Source organism: Sturnira hondurensis, unplaced genomic scaffold (assembly GCF_014824575.4).
Source record: "Sturnira hondurensis isolate 20B ecotype Veracruz unplaced genomic scaffold, ASM1482457v3 Scaffold0006496, whole genome shotgun sequence".
Lineage (NCBI taxonomy): Eukaryota > Metazoa > Chordata > Mammalia > Chiroptera > Phyllostomidae > Sturnira > Sturnira hondurensis.
In genome coordinates this window covers 5,265,074-5,289,682 of record NW_028079127.1, presented here as the reverse complement: position 1 = coordinate 5,289,682, position 24,609 = coordinate 5,265,074, and the positions used below count along the sequence as shown (strand labels likewise).

Genomic DNA, 24,609 nt, shown 5'->3' with positions numbered 1-24,609 from the left:
ATATTCTAAGTTGTCGTAATTTGAAATGATAGATGTGACATTTTCAATGCCTGCCCATCATACACCTTGAGACCAGCAAGTGACTCTCCTATAAATTATCTGTATAGACCTTTATTGTCCAATACACTAGCTACTTGCTATGTGTGGTTATATAAAATTTGAATTAGTTAAAAGTAAATAAAATTAAGTTTCTTAATCTAAGCCTATTAAGTGCTGGCTAACCACATGAAGTTAGTGGCTATGATGTTGGAAAAGTAAGGATAAAGAACAGTTCCATTTTCACAGAAATTTCTGTCAGACAATGTTGGTATGGATTGTGACCTCAACTCAGACCCCGTAACAGTATTTGAGCCCATCTCCTGAACTGATGTTTCTGTTCTCACCATTCAAAGCAAATGATGGAAAGACTAGTACTTTCAGAGATTATTGCTATAGTTTGTTACTAGAGGAGTTTCTCTGAACATATAGAGCATCAGAAATGGGGGATTGCTGTTCAACAAGTATGAAGTTATAGTATTATAAGTATTCCTTTTTTTTTTTTTAGAAAGAGAGGGAGAGAAACATTAATGTGTGGTTGGTTGCTTCTCACACGCAACCCCAACTGGGGACCCAGCCCACAACCCAGGCATTTGCCCTGACTGGGAATCAAACTGGTAACCCTCTGGTTTGCAGGCCAGTGCTCAATCCACTGAGCTACACCAGCCAGGGCAGTACTGTAAGTGTTCTTAACTCACAAAGTGAAATTTTTAAGTGGTAGAAAATTGGCCAATATTCTAATGGTGATTGTCTCCATGTAATAGAACTATGATTACTTTTTTCTTCTATTTATATGGTTTTCAGATTTTATTCAATAAGCACATGTTTTTTCAATTAATAAAAGTTACATTTAAGACTCTTAAACCCATTCATTTATTTAATCACCAATTTCAAAGAAAGATGTTTTTACCAGTCTCTGTCTCTAAGGGAGAAAATAGTCATATTGATCAATGAGAGATCTGTGTACCCTTCTATCCTAGCACGAAAAACATTAAAAGAACCTGCATTTGGGTGCCCTGAAGCCCTGTTAAATAGAATTACAGAACATCCCTTTGGAAGAGATGACTCATAAGCTCCAGCAGTCCTCTCACCCAGGTATTTGTCGGATATTTTGCCAGGATTCATACATTTCTAGACTACAGTCCAGAGTCTGCAAATCAAGGCCCAACATTAAGGAGATTCATGGAACTGAAGAAGGCTCCAGTTTTACCTCTAAGAAGAGAACCATAAAAAGAAGTCCTCATTTCCTAAAAGTTCAGGCATGATCATACAGGTTTAATTAGGAACAATGAGCTGTTTACAGCAAATTATAAACTGTATAAAGCAGACCACAGTGGACACTTCCAGAGGATGTCCCATGAACCCTGACTACTCCAAGTCGAGATTTAGCAGATCTGACTTAGTGAGGTTGAGTGCTGCAATTCCAGCCCAGAAGTCCCTTTCTAGAACTTTCCATGACCAAGAGGGATGACTGAAGAGCACATGGAAAGCCTCTTGTTTTTCTTTCCTTTCATCCTTAAAAGCCAGTCCACTTTTTTCTCGACTGGTACTGCATGTACCCTGTAGAGAAACACTTCAGAATCAGGCTAAGCAACACAATTTGGTGGGAAGAACTCCAACTTTGAAATCAGAATTCTGTCAGAACTGATTAATTTTTTACCTTGGGCAGAGTTTGTCAACATCTCTGAATCCCAGTTTTTTCTGTAGAAAATAGGGATAAATAATATCAATCTAATGGGACAGATATAAAAATGAACTGAGAAAATGTGGAAAACAGTTGGTATGGCATCAACACTCAAGTTTAGTTACCTTATTTTTTCCTTCTAGAAAATGATTGTCTATTAGCATTTATGTTGAAGAGGAATGAAACTGTAAAACTCAAATTTTTTAAGTATTAATAACATTTTTACTAAAATTAAATGGCCAACAAATATGTGACTTTTTCCAAAAGGCCACTGCTTTAAAGTGCTCTTATCTCTGGCTTGAGAATCTATTTTGCTTTTGAAGGTCTTTCAGTGAAACTTGAGCAGTCTCATCGGGTGACACTAGTTAAAATGTATACGTGGGCAAAACATTAATAATAGCATTTAAAAGATGATGCCCAGACCCACCAGTTCTAGGTCTGACTGGGTTAATAAGAGACACAGCTGTGGAAAAAGAATTTACATCTGTTTTTTCTGGATGTGGACCCTAGGGTAGTTTTAAGACTTGGTGGCACATTTTGAGCTTGTTTTTTCTTTCCTGGTGAATCTAGAGCCATATCGCAAGCAGAGTGTTTTGCTGATGGAAAAGCTAAATGAGGTTCTGCTTCTATATTTAACATAAAGTTCTGAAATAAAACTGTTGCCAGGGCTGGTGTGGCTCGGTTGGAATGTAGTCTCCTGCACCAAAAGGTTAGGGATTCAATTCCCAGTCAGGGCACATACCTAGGTTGTGGGTTTGATTCCCCAGTTGGGGTATGTATGGTAGGCAACCAAATGATGTTCTCTCTCTTCCTTGTTCTCTCCAAAATCAACAAAAATATTTTTTAATCAAAAAAGAACACATAATCACGGGCTGCTGTATTGGTCTCAGATATGTGTTAGGAACACTTTTTGATGCAAGCCACCCAGTCATCCACATGGTAACACCACCTTAATCTTCATTGAACAACTCCATTTCTTTACTTTTGATACCCAAAGTGCTTTCTATTGTAATGCTTCATGACATTCATGTTTTGGTGTTTGAAGATATGCCTTAAAGAGGTTTCTCATTTGGATTCTGTCAACTTTTCCCTCTGTGCTACTTAGTAAGTTTATCAATTTCTTTTGTACTTCATCCAGCACTTCCTGTTGGACATCACTTTGTTTTTTAAATTCTTCAGTTCTTCCTTGAGATCTAAGCCAGCATTTGCTTTCTGCAGATGTCCCTTTAACACCACCAGTTTTAGCTTCTATACTGTCTGCCTTCTCCATCTATTCCACTAGTATCAACTTCAAGTTGCTAATCTGGTTTTCTTGTTCCCAAGACAGAGAAAGCTGTAGTGCACTTTTACCTCTCCTTAGTGACAACATTTGATTGTTGCTGCAATAAATGTATCTGGAAACTGGCTTGATGGCTTGCCTTTTCCATTGCTAGAAGATGATTTTAACGTTTCCTTCAGTACTGTGACGTTGCTTCTTAGTTTAACTGCTCTATCTTCTACACTCCCAGGTTCTGGCAAAGGAGAATCTTTTGATTCTAAAACATGGTTAAGGACTTCTGGCCAAGATGGAGGCATAGGTAGATACACTTTGCCTCCTCACACAACCAAAAGAAGAACAACAACAAATTTAAAAACAAAAAATAAGCAGAACTGCCATTGATGTCTGACTGTATGGATGTCTGACAACCAAGGAATTAAAGAAGAAATGTTCATTCAGACTGGTAGGAGTGGCGGAAACAGGCAGCCAGGATAGAGAAGACACATGGCAAGGTGGTGGTTGGAGCACCAGGAGGGTGATACAGTGACAAGTGGTCCCACATTTGCATGCAGATAAATGAGGAGGAACAACTGGGGAGCAAAACAGACCTCACAACCCAGCATGGTTCCAGCATGGGAAACTAAACCCACAATACAAAATCCTGTGGGAATTGCAACAGTCAAGGAAACCCCCAGTTTCACAGAAAAGTCTGTTGGAGGAGCTCATGGGGTCCTAGAATGTACACAAACCCATCCAGCTTGGAATCAGCACCAGAAGGGCCCAATTTGCTTGTGGGTAGCAGGGGAAGGGACTGAAAGTGGGGAAAGAGCCAAACAAGCATCATTGTTCCCTCTCTGACCCCTTCCTCACATACAGTGCCAAAACGCAGCAAAGTAGGTTGCCCCACCCTGGCAAATACCTAAGGGTCTGCCTGTTACAACATAACAGGTGCACAAGACAAAGACATATGACCCAAATGAAAGAACAGATCAAAACTCCAGAAAAAGAGCTAAGCAATGATGAGATAGCCAACCTATCAGATGCAGAGTTCAAAACACTGGTAATCAAGATGCTCACAGATTGGTTGAGTATGGTCACAAAATAGAGAAAAAAAGTGAAGGCTATGCAAAGTGAAATTAAAACGTACAGAGAACCAACAGTGAAGGGAAGGAAACTGGAATGCAAATCAAAGATTTGGGACAGAAGGAAGAAATAAGCATCCAATCAGGACAGAATGAAGAAACAAGAATTCAAAAAAATGGGGACAGGCTTAGAAACCTCTGAGACAACTTTAAATGTTCCAACATCTGAATCATAGGGGTGCCAGAAGGAGAAGAGGAAGAGCAAGAAATTGAAAACTTATTTGAAAAAGTGAAGTAAACCTTCCCCAGTCTGGCAAAGGAAATAGATTTCCAGGAAGTTCAGGAAGCTCAGAGAGTCCCAAAGAAGTTGGACCCAAGGAAACTCACACCAAGACACATCATAATTCAATTACCCAAGATTAAAGATACGGAAAGAATCTTAAAAGCAGGAAGAGGAAAGGACAGTTACCTACAAAGGAGTTCCCATGAGACTATCAGCTGATTTTACACCCCGGCTGGTGTGGCTCAGGGGACTGAGTGCCAGCCTGTGAACTAAAGGGTCAGTGGTTTGATTCCCAGCTGAGGCGCATGCCTGGGTTCAGGCCAGGTCCCCAGTAGGCGCTGTGCAAAAGGCAACCACACATTGATGCTTCTCTCCCTTTCTTTATCCATCCCCTCCCCTCTGTCTAAAAATAAATAAATAAAAACTTAAAAAAAAAAAGACTGTCAGCTGATTTCCTAAAAGAAACCTTACAGGCAAGAAGGGGCTGGGAAGAAGTATTCAAAGTCATGAAAGGCAAGGACCTACATCCAAGATTACTATATCCAGCAAAGCTTTCATTTAGAATCAAAGGATGGATAAAGTGCTTTCCAGGTAAGGTCAGGTTAAAGGAGTTCATCATCACCAAGCCCTTATTATGTGAAATGTTAAAGGGACTTATCTAAGTAAAAGATCAAAACTATCAACAATAAAATGACAACAAACTCATAACTATCAACAACTGAACCTAAAAAAAAGCAAACAACTAGAACAGGAACACATTCAGAAAAATAGAGATCACATGGAGGGTTATCAGTGCAGAGGGAGAGGAGGGAGAATGGGGGAAAGGTACAGGGAATAACAAGCATAAATAGTGTGTACAGAAGAGACGGGGGGAGGTTAAGAATAGTATAGGAAATGGAGAAGCCAAAGAACATAAATGTACAACCCACAGACATGAACCTAAGGGTAGGAAATGCTGGTGAGATGGTGGGGTGCAGGTTGGATAGGACAACTGTAATGGCATCATCAATAAAATACACTTTAAAATAAAATAAGGTATTGCTTTAAAAAGTAAAAATAAAAAATAAGGTGTGGTTAAGCCATCTCTTCAGCTGGTGTAAGCATAAGTCTTTGTGATGTAAATCTTGAACCTCATCTGGGATACGGTTTCCCATTTGTTTCTCTTTCAGTGCCAACATGACTTCATTCCTCTCCTGGTGAAACATAACTGTCTTCATGCATTGATGTAACTGCATTTAAAAGCTCATTTAATTCTTACATCTTGCCCTGTTCTTTGTCTTTCACTAGTTGCTCTAAAACAAGAGCCTTCATCATTGCAACATATTCAAATTCTTTCTCGTTCTTCATTAAAGAAAGTCATATATTTGTCTCTTACAAGTGCTTGATTTTCTGTTTCCATGCCCTAGGCATTTTTTTCATTTTCCTGTTTTAGTTTACACATGTCCACTTCAAAATTCAATAATCTGCCTTGTCTGGTGTGGCTCATTGGAATGAGTGCCAACCTGCAAACTAAAGGGTCACCAGTTCGATTCCCAGTCAGGGCACATGCCTAGGTTGCCAGCCAGGTTCCCAGTGGGCAGCATGCGATAGGCAACCACTCACTGATGTTTCTTTCTCTCTCTGTCTCCTTCTCCTCCCGTCTCTAAAAATAGTAAGTATAAAAAATTCAATAATCTCTCCTTCAGGCTGGTACTGCCTGCCTCAGAAGTTTATTTTTGCTCACTTCATTAGCAAAATTTTCAGTTTACTTAAAGTAATTCAGCCCTGGCTGGTGTAGCTCAGTGGATTGAGCACAGGCCTGCGGACCAGACAACCGAGGTTCAATTCCCAGTCAGGGCACATGCCTGGGTTGAAGGCCAGTTCCCAGACGCACAAGAGGCAACCACACATTGATATTTCTCTCCCTCCTTCCCTTCTCCTCTAAACATAAATAAATAAAATCTTTAAAAAAAGTAATTCACCACTTTTTGTTTCAAGAGCTCTTTTTCCTCAAGTAAGTTTGTAAATCATCTTGTTTCTCCTTTAGCTGCTAAATTTTTTAGTTTGTTCACATTTTCTTTCTAGTTTAGAGGTGTCAGCATCTGAATCAGGCAATCTCTTGATTATTTTTCTCATATTCTAATTGTTTCTTCTTTTCCCTTTTTGAATTAAATTTTATTTTGTGGAGAAGTAATTTACATACAAAAACACAAATCTTAAGTGTTCAGTTTATGAGCTTTGATAGTTGTATATACCTGCATAACTGACATCTATAGAATATTTTTAGAATATAGAATACATATAGGATGTTTTTATCACTCCAGAAATTTTCCCTATGCCCCTTTTCATTCATTCTTCCCGCATTCCATGCAGTCATCTTCTGATTTCTATCAGATTAGTTTTGCCTGGTTTTGAAACTTACATAAATGAAATAATATTGCATGTATCCTTGTATCTTGCTTATTTTACTTAGCATAAAGCGTTTGGCATACATTTGTATAGTTGCAATAGGTCTTCATTTTTTCTTTCAAAGCAATATTACATTATACGAACATATCAATATTTAAAACTAAGATCGGTTAGAACCAATTTTGGTTCATGATGGCAGGAAACTCAAGTTGGTTTTTTTGGTTGAGTAATTGGTCTAGCTGAACAGCATTAATGATATTCCAGTTTCTTTTTTTTCCGCTTATATTTTATTTTACTTTATTATTATTATTTTTAATCCCAGGCAGAGAATACTGGTGCTTTCTTTTGTCTCTTCTTCGGCAGTGACAGACCATCATGTAATATTTTCTTTAATGCATGTGTATTCATTTTTACCCATGAATTGCTCATTTTTACACATGAGCAATTTAGAAGACTCACTGAGTTCATCAGATTTAATTATGTTAAGAGAGTCTATGGATTCTGAAGTAGTTGATCTGGTGGAGGGCTGTGGTGAAATAGGTCAAATTTACCTAAAAGATCATCCTTAGCATTGCAAAGCTGCCCTATGTAGAGCTGAATTTGTGCTAACTCCTCCAAATTCTGGACTCTAGAAAGTTCCTTCTGATTAATATGTTTCTTAAGCTCAAAGTTGTCCTTCTGGATGTTTAAATTACATTTTTATGACTGGGTTAGCTGATTACTAAATCTTCCATTTTATCCTCAAGCTTCTGCTTGATGCCAAATCATTAACAGCCAGTTCACTTTGAATTAACTTTTCTTTCTGCAAGCCTGACTGTTCAGTGATGTTCACTTGCTTATCTTCTAGTTAATGAACTCTTTTTTCCCCATCATCTAGAGCTTGTTTTAGTTTACTGATAATGCTGTCTCCGTTTTTTAATTCTCACCCAAGGACATTTTTTTAAATTGCTTTTAGAGAGAGAAGAAGGAAGAAAGAGAGAAACATCGATGTGAGAGAAAAACATCAATTGGTTGCCGCCTTATATGTGCCCCAACCAGGGATGGAACCCCAAACCTGGCCATGGTCCCTGACCAGGAATCAAACTTGAGACCTTACATTCTACAGGACAACATTCCAACCAACTGAACCACACCAGCCAGGGCTCATTTTGTTTTAACAGCTGATCTTTCATGAAAACCTTATGCTTTGCAAGTTTTTATTTCTGTTGAGCCAGCTCTCTAACTCAGCTACTATCTAAGTTTTGGTCCTTGGTCTTTAAGTCACATCTTGAACAATTTACTTCTGATTCTGAATTCATGTCTCTCATAGCTATACTTTTTTTTAGTCCTCACCCAAGGATATGTTTATTGATTTGAGAGAGAGAGAAACCTCATGCCCTGATCAGGGATTGAACACACAACCTAAGTATTTGCTCTGACTGGGGATCATACCACAATCTTTTGATATACGAGACAATGCTCCAACCAACTGAGCCCCGCTGGCCAGGGCTCATAACTGTACTTCTAATTCCTTCACACTGTTCAATTTTAAAAGTGATAATTGAGCCCTGACATGTGTGGCTCAGTTCGTTGGGTGTCATCCTGCAAAGCAAAAGTTTGATCCAGGTCAGGGCACATGTCTGGGTTGTTGGTTTGGTCCCTGGTTGTACCGGGCAACCAATAGATGTTTCTCTCTCACACCTATTTCTCTCCCTCTCTTTTTCCCTCCCTTCCCCTCTCTCTAAAAATAAATAAAATCTTTAATAAAAATGACAGTTGAGGTTCTTCCCTTTCTTCACTTAATAATGATTTTCCCCCCTAAAACTTGAACATATTCAGGTTGTCATCAATAAGATTGTTATCCTTGTCTAAACTATTGTCTTATTATTTCATTTTCAGTATCAGTCAGGGCTTTCTGTTGCATTCTGAACTCTTTTTCTATGATGTCCTCTGTGGAAGAACTCTGTCCTTTTCTGTCACTGTATCATTTTGCTTCCTAATATAAGACTTCAGTTCACATTCTCCAATTGTTTCTTTCTCCTCATTTATCTGAGCTTGTTCTCTCCTTAAAATAACTTTCTTGCCCAGGCCAGTGTGTCTCATTTGGTTGGAGCATTCCCCAGTAAAATGGAAGGTGTACTCAATTCTTGTCAGGGTACATGTCTAGGTTGCAGTTTCAGTCCCAGGTTGGGGCGTGTGCGCAAGAGGCAAGTGATATTTCTCCCTTACATCAATGTTCTTCTCCCTCTCTCCCTCCCTTCCCTTCTCTCTAAAATCAATGAGCGTGTCCTTGAGTATAGAATACACACACACACTGTAGTCTGTCCAGGAAGTATCTAGCCATGTACTATGAAAAATAGAGACATTTACTGAAGAAGATCAAGAAATATTGTACACAGGACAATGACACCTCAAGGCCCTTCAAAGTAGGCATCTTGGGACTGCACATAGTTCTCCCAATCACCATCAGCTGTCCTGTTATATCTTCCCGAATCTATTGAAGGCCTTATTTTAGTTTGGGGGAAAAGCCAGAAGTCACAGGGCACCAAATCTGGGCTGTAGGGGGGCTGAGTCACCTGAGTGATTTGATGTTTCACTAAAAGACCTGCACAAGACCTGATATGTAAGTGGGCACATTGTTGTAATGAAGCTGCCAATCACCTGTTGTCCATAGCTGCAGCTTTCTGGATCATGTGAATAGTTTCCATGGAGGAATGTTCAAGCTTAACACAAAATTTGATGCAGATTCATCGCTCTACTCAGTCATTTTAAATGTGACAGCCACACAGTATACATGCTCACTCAACGATATCTACCAGCCTCATCGACTAGTACAGTGAAGTTGTCGTCGTTCACACATGCAAGTTCCAGTCCACTCTTGTTGGCTGCCAGGTCACATCAATGTTATGCAAACTGTTCTCATTATATTGATAACAGCTAGACTCTTTCTTGACAGACCTAATATGTCATTTTTTGCAGAAAGTAATTTTTTATTGATATATTTAATTGTAACCTCAAGTTCTTTGATCTTGGTAACTCTTTTTGAGTTTGTAGAACTTGAATAGATTTTTGCGTATCGCAAATGTTAGAGCCATTGATTACTCCAAATTCCTCAGCCACTATGCTGTAACAGATTTTCCAGTTCTTCAATTCTTTCTTCATATTCACTTATTTTACCTTAATGCTTACAACTTACTTCTGCCAGTTTTTGTTGGCAAACATTCTATAATACTGCCAGTTTGAGTTGATGGTCATAAATTTCCTGTTTCGCTTCTGTTGAATTCTCTTAATGATATTTTGCAGTTTGTAGATTTCATTGTGAGCAGAGCTGTTTGCTGTGGAAGTCTGAGCAAAATGCCTTCAATTGCTAACTTCAGCCTCAAGTCTTAGAAGTTTATTTGACAGTGGTTTATTTCCTCTTGCAACAAAATCAGATCAGGAAAGTCCATGTCATCTCCGTTGTGAGCTGAAGCATGAAGGTTGATGTCGTAACCCAATGAAGGTGATGCAGGGGCTCATGGTACAAGGCCAGCTCCAGAATTTCCTGACTGAGTGGTTGACTCTAGCTTCAGCAACTTGTTCTTTAGCACTGTTTTCCTCTCAGAAATTTGAATTCTAAGTCTTCCTGTTGTAGTTGATGTCAGTGAGCCACAGTTTGCTGCTTTATTTGAAGCTATGGTGTTGCATACTTCTCTTCTAGATCACTATGAAGAGATTTAAGTCTCTCCTTCTCTTACGTTAAGGTCTCCTGAGTGGCTTCAACCTCCTCTCTCTGAGAGTCAGATGGCTGTCCCCCTGTTCAGTTCCTTCAGCACATTTTTTCTGAAGTTGGAGATGTGGCCTGTCACATTGCCACCCACTTGCCCAGGGAATGGCCTAAGCCAAGCCAAAGCCCCCAAACTAGGAGGTCATCACTGTGGTCATAGGACTGACCTGGTCCACTCCACCAAAAGTCTGTAGTACTATTGGACAACACCCCCAAGTGTCTCAGAATTACTGCGTGAGCAGGGCTAAGAATCAAATCACAATGATCCATTCCTAGGAACCCCACAGAGTTGTGGGGCCTTCGGGAATGCAGAAGCCTGGGCTGACGAGGGGCCTTTCTTCAGTGACAGGTGCACTGTGGGCCTTCTCTGTCTCCTCTGTCTTAGTGACTGTCTCTAACAGAAAATACACAGTGCCTCTGATTTTCTTGTCCCACAGTTCAAGTTATCCAACAGCTTGTGGTTTCCACACCACCATTTTGTTTACATTTGAGGTCACATACACACAGTGACACACATCCATCTTAACAGCACAAATGGCACATTTGGACAGATGTCTGCGCCTGCACATTTGTGCCTACACAAGTAATTTTTCATTTGCCATTTAAAATATCCTCTACTCCAGAGTTGTTATTAGTGAGAATTGTCTCAGAGTCACTCTACATGATGACCTGTGAGTCTTGTTTTCACCACTGAAAGCACATTTGCTGTGTGTGGGTGACACCAGATTAGAAAATGGGGTGGTTAGAATTGGGGTGAATTAAAGTATCTTCAAAGATAAACAGGACACACAGTGATAGCTAAGTTAGCGGCATGTTCAGATTTTTAACTAATGAAGTCTAAGGTAAAATGTAGTGTTATTTCTGGGGGGAGGATTTAAGAAAACACTAGTATAAGATGATGAAGGACTGAACTGTAGTAAATTATAGTGGAAATTGTTTACTAGACTATAGTTAGAATACCAGCTATAGCATTACCTAAATATTTTCATTTAGGTAGCAGCAATAAAGTATGAAGACTTTCTTTTCTTCTCTATCTCATTGTGTTGCCAAACCCAACCAGTGTGTGTGTGGGGGGGGTGGTCCCACCACTTGTCACCTACTAGGCAAAACTCCAAAGACAGAGTTGAGTGGAAAGGAAAGGAATCTTTTATTTCAGGGGTGTCCAACTCACAGCCCACTGGCCACATGCAGCCCAGGATGGCCGTGAATGCAGCCCAACACAAAATCGTAAATTTATTTAAAATATTATGATATTTTTTGTGATTACATGTCATAATGTATGTAATATGTGGCCCAGGACAACTCTTTTATCAGTGTGGCACAGAGACACCAAAAGATTGGACACCCCTGTTTTATTTAGCAATCATATAATTTGAAATAGTGGGAAATCGCTGCCACAAAGCCCGTTTCCTCTAAGACACCCAAAGAAAATCACCCTGCCACCCTTGGCCAGCTCAGTTCAAGGTTGTGCCAGGAACAACTTCTCCCACCAAAAAGTATATAAATGTAGGTGGCTTAGCTGGTTGCCAGTTGTTACTTCGTTTCAGGCATCTTTTGAAGTCTATATATCCAGGTGTGCTATTCACGGTATGTTGTCCTCTTCCTCCAGTTGCTGCTGCCAGTGTGTCTGTGTGCCTGGCCAGGCAAGACCCATGTAACACAGCTCCAGTTGCCTCTGCAACTTCCCATTGTGGGGCAGGGGGTGGGGGGGGAGTTCCCTGACAGGGCAATGCATGAATGCACAGTTCAACCCTCCCCCATTTCCAGTGAGGGGATCTTCTGGTATAATTCCTCCCCTTTTAATACTCTGGGCACTTGTTATCTTACCAAGCAAATGGACAAAGGTCTTGTTCTTCTGTAACTACTTTCTGTAGGACCAGGTTGTAGTCCTAGCTATCCCCTGGTCCATAGGTCCCTTCCAAAAGGGAATCTATAGTGGAGGGGAGTCTTCAAGTGAGAGAGAAGGATCTCGCAAGGTCCAGGTCAGTTTGTTGTCCCTGCAAAGTGGTGTGCATGATGTCCAAAGGATGGCATTGCTGGACACATTGGCAACCTTGTTGTATTCTGGTGGCAACAAATTTGGCAAGAGGGTTAGAAAGGACATTCTGAACAACTAAATAATGAAAGTAGAGACTCTTACAATTCCCCTCTTTTAATGCTTCTGGATCTTTTCTATCCAAACCATTAAGGCAGAAAAGAAAATCTGTTTAAAAATGAACCAAATAGGCCACCTCATGCTTCACCAACTCAACCATCTAGTCCAGCCAGACCATTGAATCTTAGGAGGCAGCAGTGATGGTGGGCTTCTCATGTGGGTCCAGAAGACTTGTCTTTTGAGAAGATGTTCAGCTGGAAGGCCTTTGCTGGAATGATATCAAGCAGTGACAGTTTGACAAATCCTTCATGTAAACTAGTTCAACTGCTAAGTGCAAACAAACTTTGAAGACAGTTAGCTCCAATTAAGTCCAATATTCACAAATAAGCATTGTAATTTTCCTTAAAACCTGATTCCCCTCCCTAAAATTACCCTTATTGTAATCCAAATTCTAGAGGGACCAGCTAGGGAAAAAATACAAAGCAAAAAGGAAAATCTTCGTCCTTCCAGTATCTACCAAAAATTTTATCTCTATGTCATATCTTTTGTTACTTTACTTTCCAACTTAATGTGATGTTTTAACCCTTGGAAACCTCAATTTCTTTTCAAAACAAAAGAGAAATCCAAAGCAAAGACAGAGTTTTAGAAAAAGGGAGGGGCCCGGGCTAGTGTAGCTCAGTGAATTGACCATGGGCTGCAAACCAAAGGGTCGCAGGTTCAATTTCCAGTCAGAGCACATGCCTGGGTTGTGGTCCAGGTCCCCACTAGGGGGTGTGAGAGAGGCAACCACACACTAATATTTCTCTCCCTCTTTTTCTCCTTTTCCCCTCTCTCTATAAATGAATAAATTAAAATATAAAATCTTTTTAAAAGAAAAGAAAGAGAGAGAAGGAAAGAAAAAGAAAAAGAAAGGAAGGAAAGAAAAGGGAGGGAAGGCCTGGAACTAGCCTTAGACTCTTGTCTCACACCAACCAGTCCCACTAACTGGTCACACAGATGACCTCTCTGAGGTCCAAATGGCATGAAGCCCCAGTGGGCAGAGACATTCTCTTGCCCACCAGTGCATTCACTGGTCTCCTGTCAGAGACATGACCTCTTATCCCAGCTGGTATGCTCACCAGCATCAAATGACCTTTCCTAGGTCCAAATGGCACAAAGCCCACATGGCAGAGATATTACCTCATACCAACCAGTACCACAAATGACCTTTACAAGGTCCAAAAGGCGTGATGCCCAAATGGCAGAGACAAAACAGGTAAGTCCCCACAAGATCAGAAAGCTAGCAAAGAATAACTGTAACCAAGAACTGATATATTTCTTTTATTTCAAGTTAAAACTCACAACTTTCTCTATTTATTCAGAAATAACCACAACTCATTTTCAATCCTTGTTCTTTTTAACTGTGGGAAGGAGCATACCTTAACTCAGTATCAAGCAGCCAAAAGTCCCTAGACTTGCAAACATAAATAAAGGAACATCGTCGCATTGCTTCGGGGCTCACTGTCTTCTTCTGAAAGAGAAATTTCAAATCTCCTTCCAGAGTGCATGTCTAGCTGTTCTTTTCAGCATCAACCACAGCAGCAGGGTTAGAGTCCTCAGCTGGTGCCCATTTTATTTGTGTGTGGTGGATCCAAGACTTAATTCCCATGAGCTCTAGAGAAGAGTGCGTTGTCAGTGGGACATCATAGGGACTAGTCCATTGCTTGACTAACTGTTGTTCAGGTTCTTGAGTCTTCCAGGTCTTTAGTAAGAGTTGGTCCACCCAGCTGGGACAGGCATAAGGGCTTGTCAGATGGGTAGGCAGACATGCAATGAGCAAACTTGTGAAAAATGGTTAGTGTTTGCCTTAAATGTTGTATATATTATCTAATTTTTGGCTCATGCAAAATGGTTAGTGTTTGCCTTAAATGTTGTATATATTATCTAATTTTTGGCTCATGCTCCAAATCTAAAGGGGGTATGCCTAAAACATAAATTTGGAAGGGTCTCCCATAAAGTATTTTCAAAAGAGCTTAACTTAAGCCCACTTCTGGGTACTACCCTAATCTGGACCAGAGCAATGGAAAGTGCCTGGTCCCATTTAAAATACATTTCTTGGCACATTTTTTTTTGGCCGGGCCCTTTATCATGTGATTCATTTTCTCAGTTTCTCCCATAGATTGGGGCTCCCAAGGTGCATGTACTTTTCATCATATTCTCAGTGCCTGTCCAACCTTCTGGAAGATCTCTGAAGTGAATGATGGTACATTGTCACTCTGAATGCTGTGAGGATGTCCAGACCTAGGGACATAATTCTTAGTAAGAAATAATTCTTAGTAAGAATTATTTCTTACTAAGTTTCACTACCTCAGTCACCTTCTCACTTGTGGTGGGGTATGCCTCTACCCATCCAGAAAAAGTGTCCACAAAAACTAATAAAAATTTGAAATTCCTTTTGGTTTTAGGGATTTGTGTAAAATCCACTTGCCAGTTCTCAAATGGGTATACCCTTTATATTGTACACCCTCTTTTGCCAGGACATGTTCTGTCTTAGGATTGTTTTTGGCATGTATCTGACAGGCTTAGGCAACCCTCTGAATGGTTCTTTGCAAATGAAGGCCTTTCAGATGTGGCCTAATGAGGTCCATCAAAGCATCCCTTCCATAATGGGTCCTTTCATGTAGGTGTTTGAGGATGGGATATGCTAGAGCCTCAGGGAGTAAGATCATACCATGGGTGTTGATCTTCCATATGGAATTGGGATCAGTGTTAGTGAATCCCCATTCATGGGCCCATTTCTCTTTTCATTTTATGTAATGAGGTTTAAATTTTGACAAATCCAAGCAGGGGATCAAAACCCCAAGGTGTGGAGGTCCTCTTGCTGCTTCATCAGCAGTTTGGTTTCCCTAGCTCACTTGGGAACTGTCCTTTCAGTGTCCTGGGCAGTGCTTATGGCAACCTGGTCTGATAGATTCTCTTCCTCCAGCAATTGTAAAATCTCTGCATGTTTAACATCCTTGTTTCCTCAGGTTGAGTTGTCTTTCTTTCCATATTGCTCCATGGGCCGTGACTACCACAAAGGCATTTTTACATTCTGTATAGATGTTAACCTTCTTTCCCTGGGACAGGACTAAGGCCCTTCTGAGGGCTATCAGTTGAGCTTTCTGTGCTGAGGTTCGCAGTGCAGGGGCATGGGTTTTTATTACCTTGTCTATGGTGACTACTGCATACCCAGCTCACTGAGCTCATCATTGGCCATTGTCCATGAAGCTGCTCCAGTCTGTGTACAGCTCCAAGTCTGGTGTCACTAGCAGTTGGGCCAGTAGATCTGGCCTGCTAGAATAAACTGTGTCAGTAATTTCCAAGCAGTCATGCTGGAGGGCTGAGTCTTCTTCAATGTACAGGAGCAGAGTGGCTGGATTCAAAGGTGTGGTAGTCTGCAAGGTTACATTTGGGTCATCCAACAGAATGGCATGGTATTTTCCCATGCACCCTGGTATCAGCCAGTACCCTCCTTGCTATTTCAATAGAGTTAAGACCTGGTATGGTACCACTACTGTAGTTGACTGTCCCAAAGTGAATTTCTCAGCTTCCTGTGAGATGTCACAGGTAGCTGTTACTGCCCAGAGGTATAGGGGACCCATTTGTTTAAGTCTGGCAAATGTGACTCAGCTCTGTATGGAAAATCTGCAGAAGCAAAGTGGTGGGCAGGAGCCAGACCTTCAAACCTAGTTTTCCCATGGGAATCAGGCCTAGAAAATGCATACAGATTGTTATGGCTTGCTTTTGCTAAAACTCCATCACCCTGGTCTAAAACAACAAATATGTATTGTCTATCTTCAAGGTAATATCCAAAGCCTGTATGAGTTCTGCCAAGGACAGAGCTAATCAGCTCATTGCCATTCCCCTCTGCATGTTATTTTCATTTTCTTGATTGTACCTAAAACGTAGACAATAATATTCTATGTAATAGATAACAAATCTTTCTCTCATGTAAGACTGCAGGAAAACAATAAAAGCCTGTTTAGGCAAGGGTCAGGGCACTCCCCTCTTGAGGAAGTAGCCGAGGCACCATAGGCACTCTCCCCTTGAGAAAGTAGTCGTGCCTGTTCCCTTTTTCCACACAGGATTGTTGTCACCTGTGCATTCATTCTTGTTGTCAGCCACAACAGGTGGACTCTGCTGGACAGGGTCCACCACACAGAGGGGTGGCCATCCCTATGTTATGTGATCCAACTTCTTTGAGAGATAGGCTATGGGTCTGGGGATGTTTCCCAGAGTCTGGGTTAGTAACTCCAGTCCAATCCCCTGGCTTTTATGAATGTACAATTTGAAATGCTTCTGTAAATTGGGCAATCCCAGTGCGGGAGCTGAAACTAGCTTCAGGCATCTTTTGAAGTCTGTGCATCCAGATGTCCTACTGTAACAGGGAACACTGCCCCCAGAAATGGGGGTGGGGTTTGAGCTGCACATGTATGACTGGAGACTTTGCCCCCTTGCTGAACATAGCAGCTGGAAGAGGAGCAAAGGCAAATATGGCCAATACTGATTTGTTGGAAGGCTGGATATTCCCACTGGCTTTCTGCATCCATAGGATTCTAGGAAAGGACTTTTGAAATGGAGCATGCCGGGGAGGGATAAGTCAGTTGGTTCTTTCCCCTTCCCCCAGTGCAGGGGGCACATTGACAGTGCCCAGCAGGCCTGACAACGAAGGCCTGTGCAGGCCTGTGAGTGGAGGCCTGGGGGCACAGACTCCAAAAGATGCCTGAGCCTGGACAGTGACTGGAGACCAGCTAAGCCACCTGTCTATTATGCTTTTGGGTGGGAGAAGAGGTTCCTGGCACAACCTTGAACTGAGCTGGCAGAGGGTGACAGGGTGCTTTTTCTTTGGGTGTCTTAGAAGGAACAAGCTTTGAGGCAGAATCTTGCCATTATTTTCCAAAGGCCTTGATGATAATAATCAGTACTGTGAACAGATTTGTGTTTTTGTGTTATTTTCAGTTCTCGAACCTATGTAGTAGTTGTAATGACAAATACTTAAATAGCTATTTTTGATATCATACTCTGACATTCTCTTTCCCCTTTCTTTTGTTACTCAGATATTTTAAGCAGAAACTTCCCATTATATAAAATATTCCTTTCTTTTCCACCAAACTCTGTCTTTGGAGATTTTCCTGGTAGGCAGCAAGGGGTAAGACTCCCCGCCATTGTTTGGGTTCAGTAACAATACTCACGGCCTGCAGTGTGTCTGTGTGCCAGCCAGGCAGGACTAGGGTAGCATAGCTTCAGTTGCCTCTGTAGCTTCCTGTGAGGGGGAGGTAAGTTCCCCACCAAGGTGACACATGTATGCTCAGTTAAACACCTTCCTCATTTCTGGGGGAGGTCTCCCATTACATAAGAAAGTTTAATGATGTTCTTTAAAAGCCTGCTTTCTGGAGTCATACTTTCTTGGTTTAAATCTGGGTTCTACTATGAAATTGTTATCATAGGCAGGGTATGTAACTGTTTCCTAATCTATAAAAAGAGTAAATGAAAGTACCTACCTTATGCAGTGTTCTCTACATATTAAGTTATAATGTATGTATAATGCTTACTCAGGGATTGGTCCATAGTAAGGTTTCATATGCTATTATCATTTATTGGGTTAGCCAAAGCTCCATATGGTTTTTTCTATGAAATAAAAAACACATTTTTCAATTTCACTAATAGCTTTATTGATTTAGATATTTTGAGTATGTCAGCTATCTCCCATGTGGTATAATGTTGATCGTTCTCAATTAATGTCTTGATTGTATCACTGTCAACTCCAACTGGTCTACCCAACCTTGGAGCATCATCCAGCGAGAAATCTCCAGCATGAAACTTCCCAAACCACATTTGACACGTTCAGTCAGTCACAGCACCTTCTCCATACACTGTACAAATCTTTTTTTGTGTTTCAGTTGCATTTTTACTTTTCTTGAAATAATAAAGCATAATATGCCAAAAATGTTGTGTATTTTCTTCCATCTTCAATATTTAAATGGGTACGCAAAAATTCACCAATTTTGATAAGTATGTTTATTTTATGTCTTAAAATGTATAATCTTTATTATATTTTCCCATTACCATTTAGTCCCCTTATGCCCCCCTCCCTCAGCGGTCACCGCCCTGCTGTCCATGTCTATGAGTCCTTTTTCTTGTTTTGCTCAATCCCTCCACCCCCTAACCTCCCCACCCACAATTGACTATCAACTGTTCTCCATTTGTGAGTTTGTATCTGTTTTGCTTGTTTGTTCAGTTTGTTCATTAGATTCCACATGTATGTAAAATCATATGGTATTTGCCTTTCTCTGACTGGCTTATTTCACTTAGCATAAGTGAAATAAGGATGGTTCTCCAGATCCATCCATACTGTTACAAAGGGTAAAATCTTCTTTTTTACAGCCAAGTAGAATTCCTTGTGTAAATGTCCCATAGTTGTTTTATCCACTCATCTGTTAATGGGCACTTGGACTGCTTCCATATCTTGGTGATTGTAAATAACACTACAGTGAACATAGGGGTGCTTATGTCTTTCTAGTTAGTATTTTGGGATCCTTCAGATATATTCCCAGAAGTGTGATCACTGGATCAAAAGGCAGTTCCATTTTTAGTTTTTTGAGGATATTCCATACTGTTTCCCACAGTGGCTGCACCAGTCTGCATTCTCACCAACAGTGCACTAGGGTTCTTTCTCCACATCCTCTCCAGCACTTGTTTGTTGATTTATTGATAATAGTCATTCTGACACATGTGAGATGATATCTCACTGTGATTTTAATTTGCATTTCTCTGATAATTAGTGACACTGAGCATCTTTTCATATGTCTATTGTCATCTGTATGTGTTCTTTGGAAAATAGTCTATTCAGGTCCTTTGCCCATTTTTTAATTGGGTTGTTTTCTTTTTGGTGTTGAGTTTTGCAAGTACTTTATAAATTTTGGATATTAACCTCTTATCAGATGTATCGAGGAATATGTTCTCCCATTCTGTGGGTTGTCTTTTTATTTTGTTGACGATTTCCATTGCTGTGCAAAAACTCTAGTTTGATGAAGTACTATTTGTTTATTTTTTTCTTTTGTTTCCCTTGCCTGGGGAGATATATCAAATAAAAAATTTCTATGAGCAATGCTCGAGATTTTACTACCTGTGTTTTAGGTAGTAAAATCTCTTCTAGGACTTCTAGGTTTTGTGTTTAACATTTAAGTCATTGATACATTTTTAATTTATTCTTGTGTGTGGTGTAAAAAGGTGGTCTAGTTTCATTTTTCTGCACATATCTATGCAATTTTCCCAACACCATTTATTGAATAAACTATATTTAGCCCAATGTATATGCTTGCTTCCTCCATTCAACATTAATTAACTATAAGAATGTGTGTTTATTTCTGGGCTTTCTGTTCTGTTCCATTGATGCATGTGTCTATTTTTATACCAGTACCAGGCTCTTTTGATTACTATGGCCTTCTAGTACAGTTTGATATGAGGTAGCATGATTCTTCCAACTTCATTCTTTTTCAGGATTGCTGTTGCTATGCAGAGCCTTTTGCTGTTACACATAAATTTTTAAAATATTGTTCTACTTCTGTGAAGCACATCATTGGAATACTAATAGGAATTGCATTGAAACTATAGATTGCTTTGGGTAGTACAGACATTTTAATGATGTTAATTCTCCCTATTCATGAACATGGTATATGCTTCCCTTTATTTGTGTCTCCAATTTCTTTCTTCAGTGTCTTCTGATTTTCCATGTACACGTCTTTTACTTTCTTGGTTAGGTTTATTTCTAGGTATTTTTTATTTTTGAAGCAATTGTGAATAGGATTGTTTCCTTAATTTCCTTTCTGTTAGTTTGTTGTTGGCATATAAAAATGAAACTGATTTCTGAATATTAAATGTGTATCCTGTTACTGTACCGAATTAATTTATCAGTTCTAGTAGCTTCTTGGTAGAATCTTTGGGGTTCTCTATATACTGTATAATATCATCTGCAAATAAAGACAGTTTTACTTTTTCTTTCCAATTTAAATGCTTTTTATTCCTTCTTGACTGATTACTGTTGCTAGGACTTCCAGTACTATGTTGAATAAGAGAGGTGAAAGCGGACATCCCCATTTTGTTCCCAATCTTAAGGGGAATGCCTGTAGTTTTTGCCCATAGAGTGTGATGCTGGCAGTGGGTTTGTCATATATGGCCTTTTATTATGTGTAAGTATATTTCCTCTATTCCCACTTTGCTGAGAGTTTTTATCATAAATGGGTGCTGGATTTTATCAACTGGCTCCTGCAGTATGGGGAATCACTCAGCACATGGATCCTGGCAGCTGTTACTTCAGTTCTCTCCCCAGAGCCACCAACTCCAGACTCTCAAGTGTTTCTAGTCCACTTTGCCCTCCCTTTGCTGGCCCCCAGGGTAAGTGGCTGCAGATTAAATTTTGTGCTTTGGCTCCTTAAAAGGCTCTCTGTGTCTCTAGCTGTCTCTCCCTGGCCGACAGAAATCCTGCTGCTTTTCATAGCTGGATATTATCGGGATTCCTTTTTGACTCTGGTACTGTAGGCTGGGGAGTCTGGCTTGGGGTTTAGACCCCACATTTCTTAGGAGGAACCCCCCAGCCACTGAAATATTCCTCTGGCACATCAGGTGCCACCCATGGGAGCCCAGCCAACCCTCTTGAGTCTCCTCTGTACTCCCTACGAGTCACGTTGTGCTGAAATGCTTTTTTCTGTCTGTCTGTGGTTGTAAGGCTTCTCTCCAGCTAGTGTTGAGTTGGTTTTTCAAGTTGATTTCTCTACTATTTAGTTGTAATTCCAGATTTTCCCTGGGAGAAAGTTAGTGTAGCTTTCATTTACTCCTCCACCATCTTGGAAGTCTGATAAGTTTTGAGGGATTTTTTTTAATGCACACCTATATAACAGCTGTCACAATACAATCTAACACAGTTGTTTTGAATGAAGTTAAAGACAACTAAGCACTACTAGAGCCATTTTATGGAAAATACCAAGTGAACTTTTTTGCCAACCCAGTATTTTAGAAATTCTAAAATTAGAGTACTGTTTTATGTGTATCAGAGTATTTATTATCCTTAAGCTAGGGAGCTATAAAAGTTAGAATTTCTGGGCTAAGTAGATTTTGAGATCTTGCTCTTTTTCATGGCAGAGTTTTCAGTCACATTACTAACCTGGCTGTAAGTACCATTCGGGAAACCTGGATAACAGTAAATGGAAATTTTGTTTAACATTATTACCTTTATTCTAACTTAAAATACTTGATGTCATCCTCTATTCTAGCCCTTAATCGTATAGTCACTAGGACCCACAAGTCAGAGTATGGAGGTAACAAAAACAGATACTGAGTGTAAAATTAAAGGTAAGTTTTGGAATAAAATTTTCATAGTAAGAATGAATCGTTCTCAAGTATATTATTAGATTTGTTAAAGACATCTGTGAACATTGTACTCTTTGATCAGATTATTAAATCATGCTAGATATAAGCACCACAATGTCAAGGATTTTAATATGCTTTGTTCAGTGATGTTCCACCCCTGACACACAGTTAGAACTATCCCTAGAGCATAGTAGGCACTTAATAACTATTTGAATGAGTCATTAATGAAATTGTTACTTAATTCAACATATAGTATTGGCTGAAATTATTAAATTCATTTTAATAGTTTCTAATGTACATTTCTTTGTATAAAATAAGACAAGTATTTCTTGAAAGAATTGATTTATATAAGCTATATTATTTACAGTTTTTTAGTTAAGGAATAGTATAGAATGCTATTTGTCTATGAAGGTAGTAATGAAAATTAACTTATTTTTAAAGAAAGAAAGATAATCCATTTGATAAGTATGTTATTTCTCAGTTTTTCACTGAATCATGTCATTTATTCATAGAAATATTTCTCAATATTTTTAGCACTAGAAGAGGTAAGACTTTGTCTTGTTAATTTCTGGGCCCTGAGAACCTGGCACAGAGTAACTGCTCAGAAAGCTTTTTTTTAAGAAAACTTTTATTGTATATCTTTGTTATAATTGATACATTAGGAATTATTTTTGTCATCATGTTGTATTTTTTTCTGTAACCCTAACCCCCTCCATGTTTCTGTTCTCTTTTCCTCTTCCACCTCATTCCATTTCTCATACATAATGTTTGTTGAATTATTTATAATATAAAAGAGAAATAAAAATAAAGAAACAACTTAAAAGTCCCTCGATATGTAAATGGTTATGAAACTTCATTCTGCGGAAAACGGTGCAGCTACTTAAAAGAATGAGGTAGTTTTCTAACTTGGAATGACTTAGGGATCCCCCGCGCAAAATAAAAAGAAAACATGGGCCCTGGCTGGCGTAGCTCAGTGGATTGAGCACAGGCCTGAGAACCAGAGGATTGAGGTTCAATTCCCAGTCAGGGCACATGCATGGGTTGCAGGCCAGTTCCCTGCAGGCTAACTCCCAGCAGGGGACACACGAAAGGCAACCATACATTGATGTTTCTCTCCCTCTCTCCTTCCCCTCTAAAGATAAATAAATAAATAAAATCTTAAAAAAAAAAAGAAAGCATGATAGTACTGGGGTGAGGGCAGAATCCTATGAGTACTATTTGTAATAGAGTGGAATTATAAATATTTTATGTGGTGATCCTTTCAAATAGTTTTCCAAATTACTTCCCTTTGTTTTAATTAATCAGATGGTTCAGTGTATGTAATTTTAAATATTCATACAGTTTGGACTAATTTCTCATGGAAGAATGGCATTTAGAAGGAACTGAAGAAGGTCCTATTAATTTCTAAAGCAAATGAGTAATGTGATTAATTTTTAGTATATAAAATGTTGAGAAGAATGTTAAGTAAAATACAGTTTGGAAATACTTATTCTCTCTCTACCCTCTTCTGCCATTTCCTTTCCTTTTTCCTCTCTCTTCTTCTTCTGAGAACATTTTATCCTTGTAAATTAAATTTTTAAATTATTTGACTTTAAAAAAATTAAACCCAATTTTATAACTCTGCTAGAAGTAGTATGTGAGGAATATTTTCTATTAGAAGAACCTCATGATCTATTTAGGTTTTTTTTTCTTGTAAAAATAATGGAATTCAATAGTTTCCAACTCTGTAATTTTTTTCTCTTACTTAAACATAACCCCTATTATCTTAATTATTCTTCGCTTTGCACTTTAGGAGACTGGGGAAATGGGTTGGTGAAAGGGTGATGTTAATGGTAAAGAAGGAATATTTCCAGACAGTTTTTCTGTTTAGATAAATGAATTGTAAAGGACTTTCTACTAAACTTTTGCCAATATTTCTTTGATAACATGGTTTTTACATTGTTACTGAATAATTTTATGAGGGTGTTTTAAATTCATATCTTTATTTAACTTACTTAAATTATAGTAAAGCAAAACAATACTTCAGTTATGTGCTTTACGCCTTGTTATCTTTACTCACTGACTATGGAGAGTAAACTTAGACTCTATTACTTTATTATAATTAAAAGAAAAAATGCTGGCCATATTAGTTAAACAAATAAGCACTTGCCTGGAAGAAATTATACTTTTTTTAAAAGATTTTATTTATTTATCTTTGGAGGGGAAGGGAAGGAGAGAAGGAGAGAAATATCAATGTATGGTTGCCTCTCATGAGTCCCCTGCTAGGAACCGGCCTGCAACCCAGGCATGTGCCCTGACTGGGAATCGAACCGTGATTGTTTGGTTCACAGGTGCATGCTCAATCCACTGAGCTACACCAACCAGGGCTAGAAATTATACTTTTATAATTTTGTCAAAATTTTTTAAATTTTAAAAAAGATTTTATTTATTTAGTTTTAGACAGAAGAGAAGGGAAGGAGAAGAGTGAGAGAGAAACATCAATGTCTGGTTGCCTCTTGTGCGTGCCCCAACCATGACCTGGCCTGCAACCCAGGCTTGTGCCCTGACTGGGAATTGAATCAGTGGCCCTTTGGTTCACAGGCCAGCACTCAATCCACTGGTCCACACCAGGCAGGGCTAATTTTGTTGAAAATATTTTAAGGTAATGTTGG

General features: G+C 39.4%; 1 long non-coding RNA gene across 1 annotated transcript in view; it reads left to right on the top strand.

Annotated features, from left to right (window-relative positions):
- The first annotated feature begins 681 nt into the window (after positions 1-681).
- Positions 682-24,609, top strand: part of LOC118989314 (uncharacterized) — a 49,608-nt gene continuing 25,680 nt past the window's right edge. Inside the window, exons 1-2 of the long non-coding RNA XR_005066993.1 lie at positions 682-715; positions 21,862-21,940. This is a non-coding gene — a long non-coding RNA (uncharacterized LOC118989314). The remainder of the gene's footprint in view (positions 716-21,861; positions 21,941-24,609) is intronic.